Here is a 10,869-nt window from a genome sequence, read left to right as displayed (position 1 = left end):
TTTCAATCTAATGGTCAATAATTAAAGAAAAAAAAATTCATTAAAAAGCGTTTAGATTATATTATAAAATTTGGGTTTGAGGTCATGTTAAGATCATTTTATGTCATGCTTAATATAATGACATAAAAATAAGCTTACGATGACCTTATATATATATATATATATATATATATATAAAAAGGTGCTTAAAATAAAATAAACTTTCCCCAACCCAACTATCTCTATTATGTTTAAAATTATAAACCAAAAACAAAACTTTCCAATAGATTTGTGTTGAAAAAATTATACTTTGTGTTGAATTTTTACATTTATGTTGATAAAGTTATATCTATATTTGTGAAATTTCCAACATAATGTTAAATTTTTGGGTTGTTGGGGAATTTGAAGATTTTTTCCCCCTATATATATATAAAAGGTGTATATCAAATACTAATAATTTATATAATAACAAAAACTAACATCAATTTTGTATGTTAAAAATATCAAAAAAAAACAAAAATTTATCAATATTCGTTGATAAAATTATGTTTTTTGGTTGATTTTTAAAATTTACATGTTGTATTGATATAATTATGTCTTTGTGTTGATAATTTTAATCCAAAATTGAAAGTTATTAGTTATTCTTAAATTAGTTGCCCCTAATGCACTATATATATATATATATATATATATATTTTTTACCCAAAATATCAAAAAAGAACTAGAGCCCAATTAGGAAAACCCTTAGATTTATTTTTTAATGGATGAATTTCATTTTTAATTTTTTACTTTCATTAAGAAATTTAAATTTCCAATCCGGGATTTTGGTCAAAATACATGTAGTAAATTTTTTGAATCAACCGATTCAATTCCGGTTCTCATTCTGAGTGTTGTTTTAAATTTCCTTCCCTTTTTTCCCCAAATCGCCAATTTCCCCTAAAAATGCGTTGATTTCTCTTTTAAATTGCCGGTTTTCCCCCAAATCCGTTGTTTTATTTCTCTAAATCCCTCATCTTCCTCCAAATAGACGATTAAAGTTTTTTTCTCGATAAAACGAAATGGTTGACACAAGGAACCCGGGGCGATAGTGGAGAATTCTTCCACGGAACCCGGAAAAGGTAATACATTTTTAAGCTTTCGATGTTTAATTTTAATTTTACTTCATCTAGTTCTTAAATTTGTTTATTTTAATCAAAACGGTCTAGGACTAAAATATCCCCCAAGAAGGTTTTGGAAGAAAAATTCTAGGAAGAAGGTATAAAAAATATTTGTTATGAAGTAGTAATTTGAAAAAAAAGTTAAAGCCCTAATAAAAAAACTTTTGTTTTTTTGGTTTCTTCATCTTGGATTTAATGTTTTAGTTTATTTTCGTTTTTATAATCTCTTGTATGAAACTTGCATAGAGGTTAAGGGTTGATGATGGTAATTTTAGAATTTCTATGCAATGCAAAACATTTTGGGTACATTGTTCTACAGGAAAATTACATACATTTTTAAAATTTAATTACATTGACGAAAGTTTCACTACTATTAACAAAAAGAAGGATCGATGATGAATTTTAATAATATTTGGTGATAAATAACTATCTTCGAATGAACTTTTTTTTACATTGCCTTTTATTAACTCTTTTAAGAATATTTAATGAAAAAATGATCGATCGATTAAACTTTTTTTTACCTTGGCTTTTATTAACTGCTTTAAAGTAATATTTCAATATGATGAAGAAACTTTTCCTTAATGCACTATTTATTAACTTTTTGGGATATTTAGGATATTGAATTATTCGAATGAATATTTTTTATTTCTTTTATTAACTTTTTTTGAAGTAATATTTGGATGATCGTTATCGCTTAATGAATTTTTTTACCTTCCTTTTATTAATATGTTTAATAATTTTTTAAAAAAACGTATAAATCAATGAACTTTTTTTTTACCTTGCCTTTTATTAACTTTTGAAGTAATATTTCGATGATGAAAGAAATTCTGAATATTTTTATTGTCTTTTATTAACTCGTTTGAAGTAATATTTGTGATGAAGTAACTTTAAATGACTTTTTTCCTTGTCTTTTATTAATTTTGGTTTGGTAATATTTTATTGATGAAGAATATTCAATGAACTATTTTTTATAAAATTTTGGGGGGTCTTAATATACAAAGGGCGGATTTTAAAAGCCATCAAACTTTGTTGCCGGGGCCTTATGGAAAACTTAAAAGCTAATATATTGGAGAAGGAAAAATCAGAATTTTTAGAAGTATACATCTAAAACAATGAAATAGCCCCTTTTAATTTTAATCTTTTCTAAATCAATATGGGGATTTGAATACATATGTTTGTTCAACATGGATCAAATGTGGCGTATAGATAATGAGCCAAAGGATGAGGGAAACCCAAGGTATAAATTTAAATTACATGATTAAAAATCTTTACCCCTACTCACCCCCCCATGTGACATGATCCTTTTTTTGACCCATGTTTCAATGTCAAACCTAAAAAATTGAATACTTTTTATTTCATTATATTTATAATTTGGTTCATTATGTAAAAATCCAGTTCATTATGAATTAACTATCTTATTTAATAAAGTTTTTTGTTATGTAATTTTATTGGGGTCTTAGTATACAAAGGGGATGTTAGAAAAACATCATTCTTCAACAAAAAAAAATTCGGCCATACTATGAGTGTCCGCCAATTTCCCCTAGTGGTAGTATTTGTCATCTGACTAAATAACACTTTAGAAATAATAAAAGGGGGTAAACATGATTGATAAGTTGAATATAGGACATTAGCCCCTTGGGAAGTAAATCAAGGCCAAAATAAAATGGGAGTGCGGTCAGGTTCAAAAATTTCCCTAGTACAAGTCCTAATCGCAAAAAGCCCAAGAAAAATGAATGGGGCAATACCTTGGGCTTTCTCTTATTTAAGGATCGTTAACACCTTCCTTTTTGTCAGTTAACCCGAAATTTGAAAAAAACATCGGGGGTTTTTTTGAAAACTCTGAGCCATTCCAAAGTTCATTTTTAATTGTGGCCTGGTGATCCGGGGTTTTATTAAAAGGCCCCGACCCTAAATCCTTTTTTTTCATAAAGATTTTGATTGCGCAATCTCGTAACATAGATATCCTTAAAAATGTAAACGGAATGTGGCCACATTACGAGTTTGGCCGCCATTTTTTTGTTTTTCCCTTTATGTGTACCTTTGTCGGTAGGGTTTGCGGCCCCCGGGGCCCGCGATTTTTTTTAATGGGAACCGCGGGTAGGTAATCATAAAACAAAACATGGATGAAAAATCTTGAGCAAAATTACTTCTCTTTGAAATCAGCTTTTAAAGAATCCCCTTTTAGCTAAAGCTCTTTGTAATTTCCTTAACTTGGCCTTTGATGCGCGTAAAACCCCCTTTTGGAAATAACATAATCTTAATTAGACTTTGATAAATCAAATTGCTTAAACGTGGATGCATCCCAAAATGCGTCTCTTTTGTTCTTTTCTTTAAAATTTTTTTGAAAGGTTTTTGAACTTGAATATTAATTAAATCAAGATTTAATTAATTTAAACAAATGCTTAACTGGGGTGTTTCCATGCCATTTATTAAGCACTAAAATAGACTGAGGTCACACGTTAGGGATAAAATTGAAAAAATTTATTCGACACTTAAATTAAGTGGAAAATTTAACTTAGCTTGTGGAAATAATTGGGACTATTAATTATTTAATCCATAACATAGGAAGGCCCCTGATTTAATTAGATTCCCAGTCCATACTTTAATTTAGTTGGTGGCCCCCAATCTTTTTATCCAGCCCCTTTCCATTTAAACTCGCCCCTGTTTTTAGTTAGTAAAGGGAAATTTCCTTCTCATTTCCATCGACCTCTCTCAACATTCTCAAATCCAACAAAAAACCCCAAATTTTAAACCCTAGTTCTTTGGGGGTTCGCCAGCCAGCCGGGCCCCGTCCCTTTTCGCGCCGGGGCCCCCCATGGGGGAGGAGAAACCAACCCCCCCCATCGTGCAAAGGGTTTGGAAACAGCGCCTCGTCTAAAGCGCATCCCGCCCCCCGGGGGGGTCCCTCCCTCCCGGATTCCCCGCGCGGGGCGTTGTTTAAGCGGAGGGCCGCCGCGCGGCCTTTTCCCTTTCCGTTCCGCGCCCAAATGTTTCTCGGCACCCCGGGGCCTGCAGCCCCCCGCGTTGTCCCGGATCGGGGGCCCAACATACTTTTTTTAAAACTAAGTTCTTTTTCCCCCTTTTATTTTTTGCCTTTTGATTAAAAACAACGAGGGGTGGGGTTTCGATTAAAGACTTTGATTTTGGAGCTCAACTCCGGAATGAGCTTGAGTTGTTTTTTAACGGGCCCTAATTTGGGCCTGGAGAAAAGGCCCGAAGTGCACCCAAAATTTTATATTTTCCTTTCCTTGTTTTCTTTCTTTGAGGACTTTGATCCATGTAACCTATTTTATTAGTTGTTCATTTTATTGAACATGAAATGCCATTCGAAACACTTTATTTTTCCGAAAAGTATCTTTAGTCTGTTTTTAATTCGCTCACCTACTTCTTTAGTTTTTTTTTTTTGTAACTAAAAGGTTAAGTTTCAATAACGGCTCGAGTTCCATTTATTTTCACGAAATGAGAGAACGTTACATTTCTAGTTCCACATTACTATATCGAAAACAAAATACTGGTGCGGGTATTACAATAAGGAGGAAAGCAATAGCCATGTAATAGATGTTGAGAAAATGATTGCAACATATTTAAAGAAAAAATGAAGATTTTAGCAGATTAAGTTTTGAAATATACATAGATCTGTTTTGAGCAATTCAAAATAAAGTACTTCGCTTATTAATGTTGTTCTATATTAGATTTAAATGCCGCATTGGATAATAGATATAGTTCATTGGGTAGTTAATTTGTAGAATGAAGTAATAAATTATAATAATGAAGTGGAAATCTATAATAATGAAGTATCAAACTTTTATTATGAAGTATCTATTTACTGCGTTGTATGAGTTTATGGTTTAAACTGAAGTGTTATTTGCACATACAAATATATATATATATCATAATAAAGAATAACATAAGCCATTATAAAAACAATTCAATCTATACTCTTTAAGATTACAAAAAGTTTAAACTAATTCAAATTCAAAATGTAAATGAAATAAGAAACTACCGGTCTGAAGTACAAAACTTAAAAAATGAAGAACAAAACATATCCCACTGAAGTAATAAACAATGGAACAGAACTACTGTTATAGAGCAGAACAACAAGCCTCAACATTGTTGTTTCCTCTTTTTCTTCTTCTTTAACTCCTGTATCTTGTCACAATTCCTTGAATCATGCTGTCCAATCTCGCCACATTTGCCACATTTCCGACCAGGCTTCGACAACTCTCTTCGATGAAATATATCTCCGACGTCTCCATGAAGCTATGGCGGCGCGTGTACGACCAAAGCTCACACACGATGAGGATGACTCTTTAGTTCCAATCGTTGTCGGTGAACGTGCTGGTCCTGAGCGCGTTGATGTAGAACGCATCGTGCTTCCTCAACTTTGGCAACTCCGACGGTGTGATCAATTTCTTGGTGAAGGAGAGGACTCCTGGGAGATTCAACCACAACGGATTTCTGCTTGGGCACATATTTGTTGTGTTTGTGTTTGGCAGCGATTGAGAAGATTAGTTCATAAAAGTACAATTCATCACGCACTTATGCATACAATACACTTCAGATTAGCATTTCTTATTAACCGGTATTAAATTCATTCGACATGTTATTACGTCATTCGAACATATTGCTACTTCATTCTACTAGGTATACAACTATACGCAATCTTATGCATACAATATAGTTAAGTTCTTGTTACTTCATTCGACATGCTGATTACTTCATTAAAATGAATTGTTACTTCATTATTGATCTGTGTATAGTGCAGACATGAAAAAATCAAAAAAATATTCATCAACAAGGTTCAACAAGAGATTTTTCATCATATTGGTTAAAAAACTTCATCAAAAATTAAAAACACATCATGTATCCAATAAAACAAATCATAAAAGACGTGAACCTTCAAATAAGTTGTCTTCTTCTTCTTCTAGCTTTGAATCTGAATTTGTATCTTGTAGATCATTCATATCATCCATGCTCCATGCTCTAGGATGTTGAATTCTCCATGGATATTCAGATCTAAGCTTCAAAAGAAATCGGAATTACCCACGCACAAAATAATCGGAGTTCTTCACGCCAGGCTTCATTGTGCAGATTTCTCAAGCTTTATATTCAGATTTGAATCACGATTCGATAAACATTGCAACACGATTTGAGAAAGATTGAGAGGCGAAGATAGAGATTTATGATCGCGAGAAGTAGATCTCCGAGAATTAGGCTGCGTATAGAAATACGTGTCAAATCATCGATATTCTCCATGAGAGTCAGAATATTGCCGAATTGAAGCAGAACGCGATCGTGAATTGAAGCAGAACGCGACCGTGAATTGAAGGCAGATCGTGAAATGAAAGCAGAACGCGATCGTGAAATGAAGGCAGATCGTGAATTGAACGTGAATATTTTGAAATTGAATTGAACGTGAATTGAAGAAGATCGACGCAGATCGTTGACGGCAGATTGAAGAAGATCGTGATCGTGAATTGCGAGAATTGTGTGAAGATTGTGTGAGAATTGAGACAACGAGAATAACATTATGAATGTTAATAATTGATTTCCTAAAATACCCCTCAGCAAGTTTTAATTGAATAAAATATTAATTTAATTGTAAATTCATCCTAGCCACAAGATTAAAAAAATGAAGGGCCCTAATTTGTAAATTGGATTAATACTTATTTTAATCCATCTAAGATTTGACTTTATAGAATTAAATCTATTCAAATCCATAGGATAAAATAAATTAATATAAATGTTTATCCTAATTCATCTAGGATTTATCTTGAAATAAATCCATAAATCCATAGAATAAGATAATATTATATTATAATTATTCAAATATATCCAAGATTTATCTAGGAACAAATCCATATAAATCTATATGATAAGAATAAAATATTATATTATCACTATCCAAATCCATCTAGAATTTATCTATGAATAAATTCATATAAAATCATAAGATAAGAATAAAATAATATTATCATTATCTAAATCCAACTAGGATTTGTCTAGGGATAAATCCACATTAATCCACATAGGATATATATAAATATTAGATTGTCATTATCCTAATTTAACTAGGATTTTCGTCTAGGAATTAAATCCCTACAAATCCATAAAATAAGGATAAAATCTATAATTAATCCATGATTTAATACAAAATTAAATCTTATATAATATAAAAAATCCACAAAACATATATTCAAATCTTATTTCCAAATTAATCTTGAATTCTTTTCAAAATTAATTCCAAGGGTTAGGAACCCTAATTATTTTTGGAAGGCGAAGTCACTAGAACGAGGCATAGGGAAACCCCTAGTCTAGCACTCCGTCGGACTCCCACTGCTCCGCAGCCTCTGCATCGTCTCCGTTCCTGCCGCTGCGTCGTCGTCACTGCTGTGACGTCGCTTACGCAGCTGCTGCTGCCCCAACACGAAACTGCTGCTGCGTCATCACCGTTGCAGCCAGCGACCTGTCGAGAGAGCCCAGCATTACAGCTTGGGCAGCCTGAACTCCGGTCGCCACCGCTGTCACAAACGGACTGTCGCTGCTGTCCGTGCTGTTTCTGCGTCGCAGCCACTGCTCCGCCGCTGTCGCAGCGCTGCAACTCACTGCGCGCGGAGCTCTTCGTTGCTGTGCCGCGTCGCACAAACTGTCCAGCCCGTAGGCTTGGGCTGCCGACGCAGCCTGCCCTTGATTTTCACGAGGACTCCCGGCCTGCACCGACGCCGGTTGCTCACGAAGGGGCGCTGTCCTTGAGTCCGGGAACCGCCCTGAAGGGCTCCCACTCGGACCGCCATTGCTGCCGGCGTCGTTTCTGCGGCTGCTGCTACTCCATCGCTGCAGCGGCCGCTGCTGCGACGATCAACCAGAGCAGCTGTTCCGATCAAGCCGAATAGGGCAGTTGAATAAACTGCCCAACCCATCGCTTTGATCCCAATTCCCAAAATTTCCATCTCCAATTCACGTAAGATTAGAAAAAAAATACATGTAATCATTACATATCTTTGGGAATTACTTTGATCCGTCACTTGGTGACAAAACTAATCAAACAAGGAGAAGTTATCCTTAGGCGCTAAAGACTTCTTCTTAATTAGTCAATTCTACGTCATTCGTTCAATCAAAAAAAAAAACAACCGCACGACGAAGAAAACATGCATCCAAGCAATTCATATAACATGAAATTAATCCACATGATTAGAGACAAAAATTAGCTCTGATACCAATTGATGAGGTTAGGAGCCCCTTGCACAGCGGAAGACTTGTACAAAACAAATAAATCAGACATGAATCTATTTGACCGATTATGCGATTAATCAATTCACATGTTAAACAGATAATTGCATGCTAGAACGCAAATAATTCATGCTTAGAAAATATAAATCCTAAACATGATTTCTATGGTTTAGGGTTACCGATTTGATTCTCCAAAGAATCGACGATTGCTCGCGCCTTCTCCACGTGATGATCTTCAATACTAGACCACGGATCTTTTCTCTGGTTCCCGAACTGTATCTCGATATCAGGGTGGGCTGATCTTATCAAAATACTAGGACTCAAATAAAGAAGACAGAAGAAATCCTTCTCCAATTAGGAGAGAAATTCGAACTCCTCTAGGTAGAGGGGGACAAAAATTATGAGTAATAATAATGAATGATTTTTGTCTCCTTTATTCTCCTATTTATATTAAGTTCATTTTAGAGGCCCAGACAGGGATCTATGGAAGGTTTTGGATATGGGCTCCCCAAATTAGCATTTTACTAATTAAATTGAACCCACAATTTAATACAAGCTTATATTGGAATATTACGAGCAGCCACTACAGAAGTAATATTGAACTCTCCCCATCCAAATCCGAAATTACAAGTAATCCGGGTTTCTACTTTGTTTATTATTTATTTCCCGTGCTTAAGATATAAATGTCCATTAATTAATTAATGTCTGCTATAGACTTAATTAATTAATATCTTATTAATTCCAAGAGTGAACTTAGCAAGAAACATTTAATTATTATTCATAGAGTAATAAAACTCCAACTGGCCAGTTTTCCGAATAATAAAACCTTGTTCGAGCTACTCTTGAGGACATTATCAAACGAGACTCACCCCGCGCACGTTTCAACATAATAGCAATTCTAGCACCGCTAGATATTAATCACCACTGCCCAATATATCGGGATTATTGGGTTGCGAAAAACCCGCACCATTTGATAAGTCAAAGTAGTGCATAATCAATACCGTATGCTCAATACTAACATATGTATATTAAGAAATAATATTTTATCAAGACCTAGTCTTTCAGTAGATAGCAAAAAGACACGTCTTGCTGTTAGATCCGTTCAGTGCTATACCACACCAATGTCATCTTATTTCGGTAAGGCTTAGAAATATGCGGACCGACATTGCAACCTTTCACGATAGGTAGTCTAAGCCTATCTAGGTTGTGAAATTCTTCTTTTTCTTTTGCAAAACATTGCATAGATCTGACCGTGTTACCTTAAAGTGGACGACGCCCACAACCGGTCTACTAAGCAAAAGACTTAGACTTTGTTTGCTTCTTATACATTTAAATGTTTATAAAACATCTTATAAATGCACAAGCAAACACAATGTAATACTATACTGATTCTATTCGTGCAAAACTGCTCGAATAATACTGAATCGGGTTAAAAGTGGATTATAGAGTTTTACGTATACAAGCAAGATTCTATTCGAACGAAACTTGCTCGAAACATGCTTTTCAGTATAACAAACCTAACAGGATCGTTGGTGAAGATGAAGCTAGTTGTTAGTTAAATTCTTAGTTAGTTAATTGCAGCTTTTCATTCGTACCTTGCTATTTTGGGAAATGGTCCCCACGATCTGCTTTTCATCTGTCTAGGCACTTTAAAAAAAGTTATTCACTAGGTCTGGTAAAATTTCATCGCTGGAGTGTTATCTTGTTTGCATCTTGTTTTCATCATGCATGTGTCTGTTAGAATAGATCATTACATTTCCCGAGTCTATTAGTTATGTTTTCAACCCAAAAATTACGCTTCCATCTCTGTGGGATTCGATCCCTACTTCCTTACTAGTTTTTAGTACTGTGGGTTGAGGATTTTGAAAAGCAGGGAAAGATTGTGTGCCCAACGACCGATGGTTTCAAAGGTTCTATGAGTTCCTAGACCCTGTGATCTAGTGAATTCTCCGGATCTGTGAAGTCTGACTATTATTACATACACACACGAGAAGTTCCCTACTGCTCTTTCAATTACATTTTAATTATTTAATAAATTATTAATTATTATTATGATAATAACAGTTATGTATAAATATTATAATAATATAGTTATAATTATGATAAATTTAATTATAGTTATTTATTATACTTAAATTAAATATGATTTATAATTTAAATTATTTTTAAAATATTTTATTTAATAATAATAATAATAATAATATATTACATTAAATATGTAAGAATCCTAAAACTGAGAAAAAGAATACCTAAAAAAAGCTAGGATTCAGAATCCTGAAAAGTTGTACTAACTTTCCTTGTTCTCGGGATTCTGATTCGCAGTTTGATTAAAACCGAAATAAACACAAAAATTTAAAATATAACGAATTAGATTACTTTCCAAAACATAATCCTGACAACCAAATATAGCCTACTGAACTATTAAGTATTCTTTTATTACGTTGCAATCCATACTAATCTATACATATATAAAAGCCAAGTTTTGGCATTATTTTGAAATATT

The sequence above is a fragment of the Salvia hispanica genome, chromosome 4 (genome assembly GCF_023119035.1).
Source record: "Salvia hispanica cultivar TCC Black 2014 chromosome 4, UniMelb_Shisp_WGS_1.0, whole genome shotgun sequence".
In the NCBI taxonomy this organism is placed as follows: domain Eukaryota; kingdom Viridiplantae; phylum Streptophyta; class Magnoliopsida; order Lamiales; family Lamiaceae; genus Salvia; species Salvia hispanica.
This window is presented reverse-complemented; position numbering follows the sequence as displayed.